This window comes from Euprymna scolopes, chromosome 6 (genome assembly GCF_053919585.1).
Source record: "Euprymna scolopes isolate OS-2025 chromosome 6, ASM5391958v1, whole genome shotgun sequence".
In the NCBI taxonomy this organism is placed as follows: Eukaryota; Metazoa; Mollusca; class Cephalopoda; order Sepiida; family Sepiolidae; genus Euprymna; species Euprymna scolopes.
The window spans coordinates 108234876-108258244 of record NC_136487.1 but is presented as its reverse complement, the minus strand read 5'-3'; the positions used below and the strand labels follow the sequence as shown (position 1 = coordinate 108258244).

At 27.8% G+C, this 23369-nt stretch overlaps 1 long non-coding RNA gene across 3 annotated transcripts in view; it reads right to left on the bottom strand.

Annotated features, from left to right (window-relative positions):
* Positions 1-582: 582 nt before the first annotated feature.
* Positions 583-23369, bottom strand: part of LOC145277847 (uncharacterized) — a 315647-nt gene continuing 292860 nt past the window's right edge. For all 3 annotated transcript variants that reach the window (XR_013868226.1, XR_013868225.1, XR_013868224.1), the window contains exon 2: positions 583-830. This is a non-coding gene — a long non-coding RNA (uncharacterized LOC145277847). The remainder of the gene's footprint in view (positions 831-23369) is intronic.

Sequence of the window (23369 nt, the reverse complement as noted above, 5' to 3'; positions counted from 1 at the left end):
TTTACTGACCTCTCCCTACTACGATAATTACTAATTTTACAACGATAGGTTATCATGACAACCAGATCATCATCCTCCCTTACTCCACAACGTTAACCTGCCTTGACGTTGGCCTAATATTTTCCATTGAATGAACTCAATCCACAACTTTCTCTACTTATACTTCAAATCGCTTTCTTTTTTATTAATCTCACTGAGAGGAATTTTTCATCTGTGCCTATTCACACAGATATTTATTTTTTTGGACCATTTATAAACTCCAACAACATGCACTCGGACTACTATAAACATGGATATTTTATTCTACCACTTTCTTGGATTCACGGGATTTGGGACTCAACAACCACATAAAACCATTTTTCCTTTTTACCCACTCCATCTGCTTCATTCTTATACATTTCATTTTCACGCTAATATGATGCTTTTCATACTTAGTTTCTTAAAATACTTAATAGGCAAACTTTTTAATGCATTTTACATTCTGACGAGAAGGAAAGTATTTTTTTGAAACTCCACGGATTAAGGACTTTCATCTGTATTTGGGTTTCCTTTCCGAAAAATAAATGTGCGTTTAACACTTGCTAATGTGTTTCTTAACATACTTTATTAAACCTATGTACTTATATTTATATACTAGCAGTACCCACGAACCGGCGTTGCCGGGTGGAAGTGTGCCCCTCACAAAAAAGTAAAGTACGGTTGTTGTTGTTGTTGTTGTTCTTCTTCTTCTTCTTCTTCTTCTTCTTCTTCTTCTTCTTCTTCTTCTTCTTCTTCTTCTTGCTGCTGCCAAAAACACCCCAACTCCTATATGGATATTGAGCAAGCCCCAGCTATTAAAAAAATAAAAAAAATAAAAAATATCAGTGAGAGATGTTGAAAAGAAAAAGAAAAAAAAAAGTAGTAGGCAGGCAGGCTCGAACCTGTATAGCGAATGATGAAAGGAATATGAAAGGAATAAAAAGCCATCAAGGCTGGAGAGAGAGAGAGAGAGAGAGAGAGAGAGGGGGGGGAGACAGACAGACAGACAGACAGACAGACAGAGCGAGAGACTGAGTCTGTAATTTTTAACGCACTAAAACAGGAATTACTTTATCGGATAGTTTTAAATCAAAATACTTTATTTTATTTTAAACGTAAAACTTTTTCATCAATCAATTGAATAGAGAACTTTTCATTTTTATCATTTTAATAAAACATGGTCCTGATGGTACTGATGTATATTGTAACGTCCATGTAATATATCATTTTAATCAAACATGGTCCTGATGGTACTGATGCATATTGTAACGTCCATGTAATATATCATTTTAATAAAACATGGTCCTGATGGTACTGATGTATATTGTAACGTCCATATAATATATCATTTTAATAAAACATGGTACTGAGGCATGTTGTAACGTCCATGTAATATATCATTTTAAAAAAACATGGTACTGATGCATATTGTAACATCCATGTAATATATCATTTTAATCAAACATGGTACTGATGTATATTGTAACATCCATGTAATATATCATTTTAATAAAACATGGTACTGATGCATATTGTAACGTCCATATAATATATAATTTTAATAAAACATGGTACTGATGCATATTGTAACATCCATGTAATATATCATTTTAATCAAACATGGTACTGATGCATGTTGTAACGTCCATGTAATATATCATTTTAATAAAACATGGTACTGATGCATATTGTAACGTCCATGTAATATATCATTTTAATCAAACATGGTACTGATGCATATTGTAACGTCCATGTAATATATAATTTAAATAAAACATGGTGCTGATGCATATTGTAACGTCCATGTATTATATCATTTTAATAAAACATGGTACTGATGCATATTGTAACGTCCATGTAATATATTATTTTAATAAAACATGGTACTGATGCATGCTGTAACGTCCATGTAATATATCATTTTAATAAAACATAGTACTGATGCATGTTGTAACGTCCATGTAATATATCATATTAATTAAACATGTTACTGATGCATATTGTAACGTCCATGTAATATATCATTTTAACAAAACATGGTACTGATGCATATTGTAACGTCCATGTAATATATCATTTTTATAAAACATGGTACTGATGCATATTGTAACGTCCATGTAATATATAATTGTAATAAAACCTGGTACTGATGCATATTGTAACGGGCATGTAATATATTATTTTAATAAAACGTGGTACTGATGCATATTGTAACGTCCATGTAATATATCATTTTAATAAAACATGGTACTGATGCATATTGTAACGTCCATGTAATATATCATTTAAATAAAACATTGTAATGATGCATATTGTAACGTCCATGTAATATATCATTTTAATAAAACATGGTACTGATGCATGTTGTAACGTCCATGTAATGTATCATTTTAATAAAACATGGTACTGATGCATATTGTAACGTCCAGGAAATATATCATTTTAATAAAACATGGTACTGATGCATATTGTAACATCCATGTAATATATTATTTTAATAAAACATGGTATTGATGCATATTGTAACGTCCATGTAATATATCATTTTAATAAAACATGGTACTGATGCATATAGTAATGTCAATGTAATATATCATTTTAATAAAACATGGTACTGATGCATATTGTAACGTCCATGTAATATATCATTTTAATAAAACATGGTACTGATGCATATTGTAACGTCCATGTAATATATCATTTTAATAAAACATGGTACTGAGTCATGTTGTAATGTCCATGTAATATATCATTTTAATAAAACATGGTACTGATGCATGTTGTAACGTCCATGTAATATATCATTTTAATAAAACATGGTACTGATGCATATTGTAACGTCCATGTAATATATTATTTTAATAAAACATGGTACTGATGCATATTGTAACGTCCATGTAATATATCATTTTAATCAAACATGGTACTGATGCATGTTGTTACGTCCATGTAATATATCATTTTAATAAAACATGGTACTGATGCATATTGTAACATCCATGTAATATATTATTTTAATAAAACATGGTATTGATGCATATTGTACCGTCCATGTAATATATCATTTTAATAAAACATGGTACTGATGCATATAGTAATGTCAATGTAATATATCATTTTAATAAAACATGGTACTGATGCATATTGTAACGTCCATGTAATATATCATTTTAATAAAACATGGTACTGATGCATATTGTAACGTCCATGTAATATATCATTTTAATAAAACATGGTACTGATGCATATTGTAACGTCCATGTAATATATCATTTTTATAAAACGTCGTACTGATGCATATTGTAACGTCCATGTAATATATCATTTTAACAAAACATGGTACTGATGCATATTGTAACGTCCATGTAATATATCATTTTAATAAAACATATTACTGATGCATGTTGTAACGTCCTTATATTATATCATTTTAATAAGACATGGTACTGATGCATATTGTAACGTCCATGTAATATATCATTTTAATAAAACATGGTACTGATGCATGTTGTTACGTCCATGTAATATATCATTTTAATAAAACATGGTACTGATGCATATTGTAACATCCATGTAATATATCATTTTAATAAAACATGGTACTGATGCATGTTGTAACGTCCATGTAATATATCATTTTAATAAAACATGGTACTGATGCATATTGTAACATCCATGTAATATATCATTTTAACAAAACATGGTACTGATGCATGTTGTAACGTCCATGTAATATATCATTTTAATAAAACATGGTACTGATGCATATTGTAACGTCCATGTAATATATCATTTTAATAAAACATGGTACTGATGCATGTTGTAACGTCCATGTAATGTATCATTTTAATAAAACATGGTACTGATGCATATTGTAACATCCATGTAATATATCATTTTAATCAAACATGGTACTGATGTATATTGTAACATCCATGTAATATATCATTTTAATAAAACATGGTACTGATGCATATTGTAACGTCCATGTAATATATCATTTTAATAAAACATGGTACTGATGCATATTGTAACATCCATGTAATATATCATTTTAATCAAACATGGTACTGATGCATGTTGTAACGTCCATGTAATATATCATTTTAATAAAACATGGTACTGATGCATATTGTAACGTCCATGTAATATATAATTTTAATCAAACATGGTACTGATGCATATTGTAACGTCCATGTAATATATCATTTAAATAAAACATGGTGCTGATGCATATTGTAACGTCCATGTATTATATCATTTTAATAAAACATGGTACTGATGCATATTGTAACGTCAATGTAATATATTATTTTAATAAAACATGGTACTGATGCATGCTGTAACGTCCATGTAATATATCATTTTAATAAAACGTGGTACTGATGCATATTGTAACGTCCATGTAATATATCATTTTAATAAAACATGGTACTGATGCATATTGTAACGTCCATGTAATATATCATTTAAATAAAACATTGTAATGATGCATATTGTAACGTCCATGTAATATATCATTTTAATAAAACATGGTACTGATGCATGTTGTAACGTCCATGTAATGTATCATTTTAATAAAACATGGTACTGATGCATGTTGTTACGTCCATGTAATATATCATTTTAATAAAACATGGTACTGATGCATATTGTTACGTCCATGTAATATATCATTTTAATAAAACATGGTACTGATGCATATTGTAACGTCCATGTAATATATCATTTTAATAAAACATAGTACTGATGCATGTTGTTACGTCCATGTAATATATCATTTTAATAAAACATGGTACTGATGCATATTGTAACGTCCATGTAATATATCATTTTAATAAAACATGGTACTGAGTCATGTTGTAACGTCCATGTAATATATCATTTTAATAAAACATGGTACTGATGCATATTGCAACGTCCATGTAATATATTATTTTAATAAAACATGGTACTGAGTCATGTTGTAACGTCCATGTAATATATCATTTTAATAAAACATGGTACTGATGCATGTTGTTACGTCCATGTAATATATCATTTTAATAAAACATGGTACTGATGCATATTGCAACGTCCATGTAATATATCATTTTAATAAAACATGGTACTGATGCATATTGCAACGTCCATATAATATATCATTTTAATAAAACATGGTACTGATGCATATTGCAACGTCCATGTAATATATCATTTTAATAAAACATGGTACTGAGTCATGTTGTAACGTCCATGTAATATATCATTTTAATAAAACATGGTACTGATGCATATTGCAACGTCCATATAATATATCATTTTAATAAAACATGGTACTGATGCATATTGCAACGTCCATGTAATATATCATTTTAATAAAACATGGTACTGAGTCATGTTGTAACGTCCATGTAATATATCATTTTAATAAAACATGGTACTGATGCATATTGTAACGTCCATGTAATATATCATTTTAATAAAACATGGTACTGATGCATATTGCAACGTCCATATAATATATCATTTTAATAAAACATGGTACTGATGCATATTGCAACGTCCATGTAATATATCATTTTAATAAAACATGGTACTGAGTCATGTTGTAACGTCCATGTAATATATCATTTTAATAAAACATGGTACTGATGCATATTGTAACGTCCATGTAATATATCATTTTAATAAAACATGGTACTGATGCATATTGCAACGTCCATGTAATATATCATTTTAATAAAACATGGTACTGATGCATATTGTAACGTCCATATAATATATCATTTTAATAAAACATGGTACTGATGCATATTGCAACGTCCATGTAATATATCATTTTAATAAAACATGGTACTGAGTCATGTTGTAACGTCCATGTAATATATCATTTTAATAAAACATGGTACTGATGCATATTGTAACGTCCATATAATATATCATTTTAATAAAACATGGTACTGATGCATATTGCAACGTCCATATAATATATCATTTTAATAAAACATGGTACTGATGCATATTGCAACGTCCATGTAATATATCATTTTAATAAAACATGGTACTGATGCATATTGCAACGTCCATATAATATATCATTTTAATAAAACATGGTACTGATGCATATTGCAACGTCCATGTAATATATCATTTTAATAAAACATGGTACTGATGCATATTGCAACGTCCATATAATATATCATTTTAATAAAACATGGTACTGATGCATATTGCAACGTCCATGTAATATATCATTTTAATAAAACATGGTACTGAGTCATGTTGTAACGTCCATGTAATATATCATTTTAATAAAACATGGTACTGATGCATATTGTAACGTCCATGTAATATATCATTTTAATAAAACATGGTACTGATGCATATTGCAACGTCCATATAATATATCATTTTAATAAAACATGGTACTGATGCATATTGCAACGTCCATGTAATATATCATTTTAATAAAACATGGTACTGAGTCATGTTGTAACGTCCATGTAATATATCATTTTAATAAAACATGGTACTGATGCATATTGTAACGTCCATGTAATATATCATTTTAATAAAACATGGTACTGATGCATATTGCAACGTCCATGTAATATATCATTTTAATAAAACATGGTACTGATGCATATTGTAACGTCCATATAATATATCATTTTAATAAAACATGGTACTGATGCATATTGCAACGTCCATGTAATATATCATTTTAATAAAACATGGTACTGATGCATATTGCAACGTCCATGTAATATATCATTTTAATAAAACATGGTACTGATGCATATTGCAACGTCCATATAATATATCATTTTAATAAAACATGGTACTGATGCATATTGCAACGTCCATGTAATATATCATTTTAATAAAACATGGTACTGATGCATATTGCAACGTCCATGTAATATATCATTTTAATAAAACATGGTACTGATGCATGTTGTTACGTCCATGTAATATATCATTTTAATAAAACATGGTACTGATGCATATTGCAACGTCCATGTAATATATCATTTTAATAAAACATGGTACTGATGCATATTGCAACGTCCATGTAATATATCATTTAAATAAAACATGGTACTGATGCATATTGCAACGTCCATATAATATATCATTTAAATAAAACATGGTACTGATGCATATTGTTACGTCCATGTAATATATCATTTTAATAAAACATGGTACTGATGCATATTGTAACGTCCATATAATATATCATTTTAATAAAACATGGTACTGATGCATATTGCAACGTCCATATAATATATCATTTTAATAAAACATGGTACTGATGCATATTGCAACGTCCATGTAATATATCATTTAAATAAAACATGGTACTGAAGCATATTGTTACGTCCATGTAATATATCATTTTAATAAAACATGGTACTGATGCATATTGTAACGTCCATATAATATATCATTTTAATAAAACATGGTACTGATGCATATTGCAACGTCCATGTAATATATCATTTTAATAAAACATGGTACTGATGCATATTGCAACGTCCATGTAATATATCATTTTAATAAAACATGGTACTGATGCATATTGCAACGTCCATATAATATATCATTTTAATAAAACATGGTACTGATGCATATTGTAACGTCCATGTAATATATCATTTTAATAAAACATGGTACTGATGCATATTGCAACGTCCATGTAATATATCATTTTAATAAAACATGGTACTGATGCATATTGCAACGTCCATATAATATATCATTTTAATAAAACATGGTACTGATGCATATTGCAACGTCCATGTAATATATCATTTTAATAAAACATGGTACTGATGCATATTGCAACGTCCATGTAATATATCATTTTAATAAAACATGGTACTGATGCATATTGCAACGTCCATGTAATATATCATTTTAATAAAACATGGTACTGATGCATATTGCAACGTCCATATAATATATCATTTTAATAAAACATGGTACTGATGCATATTGTAACGTCCATGTAATATATCATTTTAATAAAACATGGTACTGATGCATGTTGTTACGTCCATGTAATATATCATTTTAATAAAACATGGTACTGATGCATATTGTAACGTCCATATAATATATCATTTTAATAAAACATGGTACTGATGCATATTGCAACGTCCATATAATATATCATTTTAATAAAACATGGTACTGATGCATATTGTAACGTCCATGTAATATATCATTTTAATAAAACATGGTACTGATGCATGTTGTTACGTCCATGTAATATATCATTTTAATAAAACATGGTACTGATGCATATTGTAACGTCCATGTAATATATCATTTTAATAAAACATGGTACTGATGCATATTGCAACGTCCATATAATATATCATTTTAATAAAACATGGTACTGATGCATATTGCAACGTCCATGTAATATATCATTTTAATAAAACATGGTACTGATGCATATTGCAACGTCCATGTAATATATCATTTTAATAAAACATGGTACTGATGCATATTGCAACGTCCATGTAATATATCATTTTAATAAAACATAGTACTGATGCATATTGTAACGTCCATATAATATATCATTTTAATAAAACATGGTACTGATGCATATTGTAACGTCCATATAATATATCATTTTAATAAAACATGGTACTGATGCATATTGCAACGTCCATATAATATATCATTTTAATAAAACATGGTACTGATGCATATTGTAACGTCCATGTAATATATCATTTTAATAAAACATGGTACTGATGCATGTTGTTACGTCCATGTAATATATCATTTTAATAAAACATGGTACTGATGCATATTGTAACGTCCATGTAATATATCATTTTAATAAAACATGGTACTGATGCATATTGCAACGTCCATATAATATATCATTTTAATAAAACATGGTACTGATGCATATTGTAACGTCCATGTAATATATCATTTTAATAAAACATGGTACTGATGCATATTGTAACGTCCATGTAATATATCATTTTAATAAAACATGGTACTGATGCATATTGCAACATCCATATAATATATCATTTTAATAAAACATGGTACTGATGCATATTGCAACGTCCATGTAATATATCATTTTAATAAAACATGGTACTGATGCATATTGCAACGTCCATGTAATATATCATTTTAATAAAACATGGTACTGAGTCATGTTGTAACGTCCATGTAATATATAATTTTAATAAAACATAGTACTGATGCATATTGTAACGTCCATATAATATATCATTTTAATAAAACATGGTACTGATGCATATTGCAACGTCCATGTAATATATCATTTTAATAAAACATGGTACTGAGTCATGTTGTAACGTCCATGTAATATATCATTTTAATAAAACATAGTACTGATGCATATTGTAACGTCCATATAATATATCATTTTAATAAAACATGGTACTGATGCATATTGCAACGTCCATGTAATATATCATTTTAATAAAACATGGTACTGAGTCATGTTGTAACGTCCATGTAATATATCATTTTAATAAAACATGGTACTGATGCATATTGCAACGTCCATATAATATATCATTTTAATAAAACATGGTACTGATGCATATTGCAACGTCCATGTAATATATTATTTTAATCAAACATGGTACTGATGCATGTTGTAACGTCCATATAATATATCATTTTAATAAAACATGGTACTGATGCATATTGTAACGTCCATGTAATATATCATTTTTATAAAACATGGTACTGATGCATATTGCAACGTCCATATAATATATCATTTTAATAAAACATGGTACTGATGCATATTGCAACGTCCATGTAATATATCATTTTAATAAAACATGGTACTGATGCATGTTGTTACGTCCATGTAATATATCATTTTAATAAAACATGGTACTGATGCATATTGTAACGTCCATGTAATATATCATTTTAATAAAACATGGTACTGATGCATATTGCAACGTCCATATAATATATCATTTTAATAAAACATGGTACTGATGCATATTGCAACGTCCATGTAATATATCATTTTAATAAAACATGGTACTGATGCATGTTGTTACGTCCATGTAATATATCATTTTAATAAAACATGGTACTGATGCATATTGTAACGTCCATGTAATATATCATTTTAATAAAACATGGTACTGATGCATATTGCAACGTCCATATAATATATCATTTTAATAAAACATGGTACTGATGCATATTGCAACGTCCATATAATATATCATTTTAATAAAACATGGTACTGATGCATATTGCAACGTCCATATAATATATCATTTTAATAAAACATGGTACTGATGCATATTGTTACGTCCATATAATATATCATTTTAATAAAACATGGTACTGATGCATATTGCAACGTCCATGTAATATATCATTTTAATAAAACATGGTACTGATGCATGTTGTAACGTCCATATAATATATCATTTTAATAAAACATGGTACTGATGCATATTGTTACGTCCATGTAATATATCATTTTAATAAAACATGGTACTGATGCATATTGCAACGTCCATGTAATATATCATTTTAATAAAACATGGTACTGATGCATGTTGTAACGTCCATGTAATATATCATTTTAATAAAACATGGTACTGATGCATATTGCAACGTCCATATAATATATCATTTTAATAAAACATGGTACTGATGCATGTTGTTACGTCCATGTAATATATCATTTTAATAAAACATGGTACTGATGCATATTGTAACGTCCATGTAATATATCATTTTAATAAAACATGGTACTGATGCATATTGCAACGTCCATATAATATATCATTTTAATAAAACATGGTACTGATGCATATTGCAACGTCCATGTAATATATCATTTTAATAAAACATGGTACTGATGCATATTGTAACGTCCATGTAATATATCATTTTAATAAAACATGGTACTGATGCATATTGCAACGTCCATATAATATATCATTTTAATAAAACATGGTACTGATGCATATTGCAACGTCCATATAATATATCATTTTAATAAAACATGGTACTGATGCATATTGCAACGTCCATATAATATATCATTTTAATAAAACATGGTACTGATGCATATTGTTACGTCCATATAATATATCATTTTAATAAAACATGGTACTGATGCATATTGCAACGTCCATGTAATATATCATTTTAATAAAACATGGTACTGATGCATATTGTTACGTCCATGTAATATATCATTTTAATAAAACATGGTACTGATGCATATTGTAACGTCCATGTAATATATCATTTTAATAAAACATGGTACTGATGCATATTGTAACGTCCATGTAATATATCATTTTAATAAAACATGGTACTGATGCATATTGCAACGTCCATATAATATATCATTTTAATAAAACATGGTACTGATGCATATTGCAACGTCCATATAATATATCATTTTAATAAAACATGGTACTGATGCATGTTGTTACGTCCATGTAATATATCATTTTAATAAAACATGGTACTGATGCATATTGTAACGTCCATGTAATATATCATTTTAATAAAACATGGTACTGATGCATATTGCAACGTCCATATAATATATCATTTTAATAAAACATGGTACTGATGCATATTGCAACGTCCATGTAATATATCATTTTAATAAAACATGGTACTGATGCATATTGCAACGTCCATGTAATATATCATTTTAATAAAACATGGTACTGATGCATATTGTAACGTCCATGTAATATATCATTTTAATAAAACATGGTACTGATGCATATTGTAACGTCCATGTAATATATCATTTTAATAAAACATGGTACTGATGCATATTGCAACGTCCATGTAATATATCATTTTAATAAAACATGGTACTGATGCATATTGTAACGTCCATGTAATATATCATTTTAATAAAACATGGTACTGATGCATATTGTAACGTCCATGTAATATATCATTTTAATAAAACATGGTACTGATGCATATTGCAACGTCCATGTAATATATCATTTTAATAAAACATGGTACTGATGCATATTGTAACGTCCATGTAATATATCATTTTAATAAAACATGGTACTGATGCATATTGTAACGTCCATGTAATATATCATTTTAATAAAACATGGTACTGATGCATATTGCAACGTCCATGTAATATATCATTTTAATAAAACATGGTACTGATGCATATTGTAACGTCCATGTAATATATCATTTTAATAAAACATGGTACTGATGCATATTGCAACGTCCATGTAATATATCATTTTAATAAAACATGGTACTGATGCATATTGTAACGTCCATGTAATATATCATTTTAATAAAACATGGTACTGATGCATATTGTAACGTCCATGTAATATATCATTTTAATAAAACATGGTACTGATGCATATTGTAACGTCCATGTAATATATCATTTTAATAAAACATGGTACTGATGCATATTGCAACGTCCATGTAATATATCATTTTAATAAAACATGGTACTGATGCATATTGTAACGTCCATGTAATATATCATTTTAATAAAACATGGTACTGATGCATATTGTAACGTCCATGTAATATATCATTTTAATAAAACATGGTACTGATGCATATTGTTACGTCCATGTAATATATCATTTTAATAAAACATGGTACTGATGCATATTGTTACGTCCATGTAATATATCATTTTAATAAAACATGGTACTGATGCATATTGCAACGTCCATGTAATATATCATTTTAATAAAACATGGTACTGAGTCATGTTGTAACGTCCATGTAATATATCATTTTAATAAAACATGGTACTGATGCATATTGCAACGTCCATGTAATATATCATTTTAATAAAAAATGGTAGTGATGCATGTTGTTACGTCCATGTAATATATCATTTTAATAAAACATGGTACTGATGCATATTGTAACGTCCATGTAATATATCATTTTAATAAAACATGGTACTGATGCATATTGTAACGTCCATGTAATATATCATTTTAATAAAACATGGTACTGATGCATATTGCAACGTCCATGTAATATATCATTTTAATAAAACATGGTACTGATGCATATTGTAACGTCCATGTAATATATCATTTTAATAAAACATGGTACTGATGCATATTGTAACGTCCATGTAATATATCATTTTAATAAAACATGGTACTGATGCATATTGCAACGTCCATGTAATATATCATTTTAATAAAACATGGTACTGATGCATATTGTAACGTCCATGTAATATATCATTTTAATAAAACATGGTACTGATGCATATTGTAACGTCCATGTAATATATCATTTTAATAAAACATGGTACTGATGCATATTGCAACGTCCATATAATATATCATTTTAATAAAACATGGTACTGATGCATATTGTTACGTCCATGTAATATATCATTTTAATAAAACATGGTACTGATGCATATTGCAACGTCCATGTAATATATCATTTTAATAAAACATGGTACTGAGTCATGTTGTAACGTCCATGTAATATATCATTTTAATAAAACATGGTACTGATGCATATTGCAACGTCCATGTAATATATCATTTTAATAAAACATGGTACTGAGTCATGTTGCAACGTCCATGTAATATATCATTTTAATAAAACATGGTACTGATGCATGTTGTAACGTCCATGTAATATATCATTTTAATAAAACATGGTACTGATGCATGTTGCTACGTCCATGTAATATATCATTTTAATAAAACATGGTACTGATGCATATTGTAACGTCCATGTAATATATCATTTTAATAAAACCTGGTACTGATGCATATTGTAACGTCCATATAATATATCATTTTAATAAAACATGGTACTGATGCATATTGCAACGTCCATGTAATATATCATTTTAATAAAACATGGTACTGATGCATATTGTTACGTCCATGTAATATATCATTTTAATAAAACCTGGTACTGATGCATATTGTAACGTCCATATAATATATCATTTTAATAAAACATGGTACTGATGCATATTGCAACGTCCATGTAATATATCATTTTAATAAAACATGGTACTGATGCGTATTGTAACGTCCATGTAATATATCATTTTAATAAAACATGGTACTGATGCATATTGCAACGTCCATATAATATATCATTTTAATAAAACATGGTACTGATGCATATTGTAACGTCCATATAATATATCATTTTAATAAAACATGGTACTGATGCATATTGCAACGTCCATATAATATATCATTTTAATAAAACATGGTACTGATGCATATTGTAACGTCCATATAATATATCATTTTAATAAAACATGGTACTGATGCATGTTGCTACGTCCATGTAATATATCATTTTAATAAAACATGGTACTGATGCATATTGTAACGTCCATGTAATATATCATTTTAATAAAACCTGGTACTGATGCATATTGTAACGTCCACATAATATATCATTTTAATAAAACATGGTACTGATGCATATTGCAACGTCAATGTAATATATCATTTTAATAAAACATGGTACTGATGCATATTGTTACGTCCATGTAATATATCATTTTAATAAAACATGGTACTGATGCATATTGTTACGTCCATGTAATATATCATTTTAATAAAACATGGTACTGATGCATGTTGCTACGTCCATGTAATATATCATTTTAATAAAACATGGTACTGATGCATATTGTAACGTCCATGTAATATATCATTTTAATAAAACATGGTACTGATGCATATTGTTACGTCCATGTAATATATCATTTTAATAAAACATGGTACTGATGCATATTGTAACGTCCATGTAATATATCATTTTAATAAAACGTGGTACTGATGCATATTGTAACGTCCATGTAATATATCATTTTAACAAAACATGGTACTGATGCATATTGTAACGTCCATGTAATATATCATTTTAATAAAACATATTACTGATGCATGTTGTAACGTCCTTATAATATATCATTTTAATAAGACATGGTACTGATGCATATTGTAACGTCCATGTAATATATCATTTTAATAAAACATGGTACTGATGCATGTTGTAACGTCCATGTAATGTATCATTTTAATAAAACATGGTACTGATGCATATTGTAACGTCCAGGTAATATATCATTTTAATAAAACATGGTACTGATGCATATTGTAACATCCATGTAATATATTATTTTAATAAAACATGGTATTGATGCATATTGTAACGTCCATGTAATATATCATTTTAATAAAACATGGTACTGATGCATATAGTAATGTCAATGTAATATATCATTTTAATAAAACATGGTACTGATGCATATTGTAACGTCCATGTAATATATCATTTTAATAAAACATGGTACTGAGTCATGTTGTAATGTCCATGTAATATATCATTTTAATAAAACATGGTACTGATGCATGTTGTAACGTCCATGTAATATATCATTTTAATAAAACATGGTACTGATGCATATTGTAACGTCCATGTAATATATTATTTTACTAAAACATGGTACTGATGCATATTGTAACGTCCATGTAATATATCATTTTAATAAAACATGGTACTGATGCATATTGTAACATCCATGTAATATATCATTTTAATAAAACATGGTACTGATGCATGTTGTAACGTCCATGTAATATATCATTTTAATAAAACATGGTACTGATGCATATTGTAACGTCCATGTAATATATCATTTTAATCAAACATGGTACTGATGCATATTGTAACGTCCATGTAATATATCATTTAAATAAAACATGGTGCTGATGCATATTGTAACGTCCATGTATTATATCATTTTAATAAAACATGGTACTGATGCATATTGTAACGTCAATGTAATATATTATTTTAATAAAACATGGTACTGATGCATGCTGTAACGTCCATGTAATATATCATTTTAATAAAACGTGGTACTGATGCATATTGTAACGTCCATGTAATATATCATTTTAATAAAACATGGTACTGATGCATATTGTAACGTCCATGTAATATATCATTTAAATAAAACATTGTAATGATGCATATTGTAACGTCCATGTAATATATCATTTTAATAAAACATGGTACTGATGCATGTTGTAACGTCCATGTAATGTATCATTTTAATAAAACATGGTACTGATGCATGTTGTTACGTCCATGTAATATATCATTTTAATAAAACATGGTACTGATGCATATTGTTACGTCCATGTAATATATCATTTTAATAAAACATGGTACTGATGCATATTGTAACGTCCATGTAATATATCATTTTAATAAAACATAGTACTGATGCATGTTGTTACGTCCATGTAATATATCATTTTAATAAAACATGGTACTGATGCATATTGTAACGTCCATGTAATATATCATTTTAATAAAACATGGTACTGAGTCATGTTGTAACGTCCATGTAATATATCATTTTAATAAAACATGGTACTGAATCATATTGCAACGTCCATGTAATATATTATTTTAATAAAACATGGTACTGAGTCATGTTGTAACGTCCATGTAATATATCATTTTAATAAAACATGGTACTGATGCATGTTGTTACGTCCATGTAATATATCATTTTAATAAAACATGGTACTGATGCATATTGTAACGTCCATGTAATATATCATTTTAATAAAACATAGTACTGAGTCATGTTGTAACGTCCATGTAATATATCATTTTAATAAAACATGGTACTGATGCATATTGCAACGTCCATGTAATATATCATTTTAATAAAACATGGTACTGATGCATATTGCAACGTCCATATAATATATCATTTTAATAAAACATGGTACTGATGCATATTGTTACGTCCATGTAATATATCATTTTAATAAAACATGGTACTGAGTCATGTTGTAACGTCCATGTAATATATCATTTTAATAAAACATGGTACTGATGCATATTGCAACGTCCATGTAATATATCATTTTAATAAAACATGGTACTGATGCATATTGCAACGTCCATATAATATATCATTTTAATAAAACATGGTACTGAGTCATGTTGTAACGTCCATGTAATATATCATTTTAATAAAACATGGTACTGATGCATATTGCAACGTCCATGTAATATATCATTTTAATAAAACATGGTACTGATGCATATTGTTACGTCCATGTAATATATCATTTTAATAAAACATGGTACTGATGCATATTGCAACGTCCATGTAATATATCATTTTAATAAAACATGGTACTGATGCATATTGCAACGTCCATGTAATATATCATTTTAATAAAACATGGTACTGATGCATATTGTTACGTCCATGTAATATATCATTTTAATAAAACATGGTACTGATGCATATTGTTACGTCCATGTAATATATCATTTTAATAAAACATGGTACTGATGCATGTTGTTACGTCCATGTAATATATCATTTTAATAAAACATGGTACTGATGCATATTGTAACGTCCATGTAATATATCATTTTAATAAAACATGGTACTGATGCATATTGTTACGTCCATGTAATATATCATTTTAATAAAACATGGTACTGATGCATATTGTAACGTCCATGTAATATATCATTTTAATAAAACGTTGTACTGATGCATATTGTAACGTCCATGTAATATATCATTTTAACAAAACATGGTACTGATGCATATTGTAACGTCCATGTAATATATCATTTTAATAAAACATATTACTGATGCATGTTGTAACGTCCTTATAATATATCATTTTAATAAGACATGGTACTGATGCATATTGTAACGTCCATGTAATATATCATTTTAATAAAACATGGTAGTGATGCATGTTGTAACGTCCATGTAATGTATCATTTTAATAAAACATGGTACTGATGCATATTGTAACGTCCAGGTAATATATCATTTTAATAAAACATGGTACTGATGCATATTGTAACATCCATGTAATATATTATTTTAATAAAACATGGTATTGATGCATATTGTAACGTCCATGTAATATATCATTTTAATAAAACATGGTACTGATGCATATAGTAATGTCAATGTAATATATCATTTTAATAAAACATGGTATTGATGCATATTGTAACGTCCATGTAATATATCATTTTAATAAAACATGGTACTGATGCATATTGTAACGTCCATGTAATATATCATTTTAATAAAACATGGTACTGAGTCATGTTGTAACGTCCATGTAATATATCATTTTAATAAAACATGGTACTGATGCATGTTGTAACGTCCATGTAATATATCATTTTAATAAAACATGGTACTGATGCATATTGTAACGTCCATGTAATATATCATTTTAATAAAACATGGTACTGATGCATATTGTAACGTCCATGTAATATATCATTTTAATAAAACATGGTACTGATGCATGTTGTAACGTCCATGTAATATATCATTTTAATAAAACATGGTACTGATGCATGTTGTTACGTCCATGTAATATATCATTTTAATAAAACATGGTATTGATGATATTGTAACGTTGAGGTAATATATCATTTTAATAAAACATGGTACTGAATAATATTGCAACGTCAATGTAATATATTATTTTAATAAAACATGGTACTGAGTCATGTTGTTGCGTCCATGTAATATATCATTTTAATAAAACATGGTACTGATGCATGTTGTTACGTCCATGTAATATATCATTTTAATAAAACATGGTACTGATGCATATTGTAACGTCCATGTAATATATCATTTTAATAAAACATGGTACTGATGCATATTGTACCGTCCATGTAATATATCATTTTAATCAAACATGGTACTGATGCATATTGTAACGTCCATGTAATATATCATTTAAATAAAACATGGTGCTGATGCATATTGTAACGTCCATGTATTATATCATTTTAATAAAACATGGTACTGATGCATATTGTAACGTCAATGTAATATATTATTTTAATAAAACATGGTACTAATGCATGCTGTAACGTCCATGTAATATATCATTTTAATAAAACATGGTACTGATGCATGTTGTAATTTCCATGTAATATATCATATTAATTAAACATGTTACTGACGCATATTGTAACGTCCATGTAATATATCATTTTAACAAAACATGGTACTGATGCATATTGTAACGTCCATGTAATATATCATTTTTATAAAACATGGTACTGATGCATATTGTAACGTCCATGTAATATATAATTGTAATAAAACCTGGTACTGATGCATATTGTAACGGGCATGTAATATATTATTTTAATAAAACGTGGTACTGATGCATATTGTAACGTCCATGTAATATATCATTTTAATAAAACATGGTACTGATGCATATTGTTACGTCCATGTAATATATCATTTAAATAAAACATTGTAATGATGCATATTGTAACGTCCATGTAATATATCATTTTAATAAAACATGGTACTGATGCATGTTGTAACGTCCATGTAACGTATCATTTTAATAAAACATGGTACTGATGCATATTGTAACGTCCAGGAAATATATCATTTTAATAAAACATGGTACTGATGCATATTGTAACATCCATGTAATATATTATTTTAATAAAACATGGTATTGATGCATATTGTAACGTCCATGTAATATATCATTTTAATAAAACATGGTACTGATGCATATTGTAACGTCCATGTAATATATCATTTTAATAAAACATGGTACTGATGCATATTGTAACGTCCATGTAATATATCATTTTAATAAAACATGGTACTGAGTCATATTGTAACGTCCATGTAATATATTATTTTAATAAAACATGGTACTGATGCATATTGTAACGTCCATGTAATATATCATTTTAATCAAACATGGTACTGATGCATGTTGTTACGTCCATGTAATATATCATTTTAATTAAACATGGCACTGATGATATTGTAACGTCGAGGTAATATATAATTTTAATAAAACATCGTACTGAATCATATTGCAACGTCCATGTAATATATTATTTTAATAAAACATGGTACTGAGTCATGTTGTAACGTCCATGTAATATATCATTTTAATAAAACATTGTACTGATGCATGTTGTTACGTCTATGTAATATATCATTTTAATAAAACATGGTACTGATGCATATTGTTACGTCCATGTAATATATCATTTTAATAAAACATGGTACTGATGCATATTGTAACGTCCATGTAATATATCATTTTAATAAAACATAGTACTGATGCATGTTGTTACGTCCATGTAATATATCATTTTAATAAAACATGGTACTGATGCATATTGTAACGTCCATGTAATATATCATTTTAATAAAACATGGTACTGAGTCATGTTGTAACGTCCATGTAATATATCATTTTAATAAAACATGGTACTGAATCATATTGCAACGTCCATGTAATATATTATTTTAATAAAACATGGTACTGAGTCATGTTTTAACGTCCATGTAATATTTCATTTTAATAAAACATGGTACTGATGCATGTTGTTACGTCCATGTAATATATCATTTTAATAAAACATGGTACTGATGCATATTGTTACGTCCATGTAATATATCATTTTAATAAAACATGGTACTGATGCATATTGTAACGTCCATGTAACATATCATTTTAATAAAACATAGTACTGATGCATGTTGTTACGTCCATGTAATATATCATTTTAATAAAACATGGTACTGATGCATATTGTAACGTCCATGTAATATATCATTTTAATAAAACATGGTACTGAGTCATGTTGTAACGTCCATGTAATATATCATTTTAATAAAACATGGTACTGAATCATATTGCAACGTCCATGTAATATATTATTTTAATAAAACATGGTACTGAGTCATGTTGTAACGTCCATGTAATATATCATTTTAATAAAACATGGTACTGATGCATATTGTTACGTCCATGTAATATATCATTTTAATAAAACATGGTACTGATGCATGTTGTTACGTCCATGTAATATATCATTTTAATAAAACATGGTACTGATGCATATTGTTACGTCCATGTAATATATCATTTTAATAAAACATGGTACTGATGCATATTGTTACGTCCATGTAATATATCATTATAATAAAACATTGTACTGATGCATGTTGTTACGTCCATGTAATATATCATTTTAATAAAACATGGTACTGATGCATATTGTAACGTCCATGTAATATATCATTTTAATAAAACATGGTACTGATGCATATTGTTACGTCCATGTAATATATCATTTTAATAAAACATGGTACTGATGCATATTGTAACGTCCATGTAATATATCATTTTAATAAAACGTGGTACTGATGCATATTGTAACGTCCATGTAATATATCATTTTCACAAAACATGGTACTGATGCATATTGTAACGTCCATGTAATATATCATTTTAATAAAACATATTACTGATGCATGTTGTAACGTCCTTATAATATATCATTTTAATAAGACATGGTACTGATGCATATTGTAACGTCCATGTAATATATCATTTTAATAAAACATGGTACTGATGCATGTTGTAACGTCCATGTAATGTATCATTTTAATAAAACATGGTACTGATGCATATTGTAACGTCCAGGTAATATATCATTTTAATAAAACATGGTACTGATGCATATTGTAACATCCATGTAATATATTATTTTAATAAAACATGGTATTGATGCATATTGTAACGTCCATGTAATATATCATTTTAATAAAACATGGTACTGATGCATATTGTAACGTCCATGTAATATATCATTTTAATAAAACATGGTTAATATGCATATTGTAACGTCCATGTAATATATCATTTTAATAAAACATGGTACTGATGCATGTTGTAACGTCCATGTAATATATCATTTTAATAAAACATGGTACTGATGCATGTTGTTACGTCCATGTAATATATCATTTTAATAAAACATGGTATTGATGATATTGTAACGTTGAGGTAATATATCATTTTAATAAACATGGTACTGAATAATATTGCAACGTCAATGTAATATATCATTTTAATAAAACATGGTACTGAGTCATGTTGTAACGTCCATGTAATATATCATTTTAATAAAACATGGTACTGATGCATGTTGTTACGTCCATGTAATATATCATTTTAATAAAACATGGTACTGATGCATATTGTAACGTCCATGTAATATATCATTTTAATAAAACATGGTACTGATGCATATTGTAACGTCCATGTAATATATCATTTTAACAAAACATGGTACTGATGCATATTGTAACGTCCATGTAATATATCATTTTAATAAAACATGGTACTGATGCATGTTGTAACGTCCATGTAATATATCATTTTAATAAAACATGGTACTGATGCATATTGTAACGTCCATGTAATATATTATTGTAATAAAACATGATTTTGATTCATATTGTAACGTCCATGTAATATATAATTTTAATAAACCATGGTACTGATGCATATTGTAACGTCCATGTAATATATCATTTTAATAAAACATGGTACTGATGCATGTTGTAACGTCCATGTAATATATCATTTTAGTAAAACATGGTACTGATGCATGTTGTAACGTCCATGTAATATATCATTTTAATAAAACATGGTACTGATGCATATTGTAACGTCCATGTAATATATCATTTTAATAAAACATGGCACTGATGCATATTGTAACGTCCATGTAATATATCATTTTAATAAAACATGGTACTGAGTCATGTTGTAACGTCCATGTCATATATCATTTTAATAAAACATGGTACTGATGCATGTTGTAACGTCCATGTAATATATCATTTTAATAAAACATGGTACTGATGCATGTTGTAACGTCCATGTAATATATCATTTTAATAAAACATGGTACTGATGCATATAGTAATGTCGATGTAATATATCATTTTAATAAAACATGGTACTGATGCATATTGTAACGTCCATGTAATATATCATTTTAATAAACCATGGTACTGATGCATATTGTAACGTCCATGTAATATATCATTTTAATAAAACATGGTACTGATGCATATTGTAACGTCCATGTAATATATCATTTTAATAAAACATGGTATTGATGCATATTGTAACGTCCATGTAATGTATCATTTTAATAAAACATGGTACTGATGCATGTTGTAACGTCCATGTAATATATCATTTTAATAAAACATGGTACTGATGCATGTTGTAACGTCCATGTAATATATCATTTTAAGAAAACATGGTACTGATGCATATTGTAACGTCCATGTAATATATCATTTTAATAAAACATGGTACTGAGTCATGTTGTAACGTCCATGTAATATATCATTTTAATAAAACATGGTACTGATGCATGTTGTAAAGTCCATGTAATATATCATTTTAATAAAA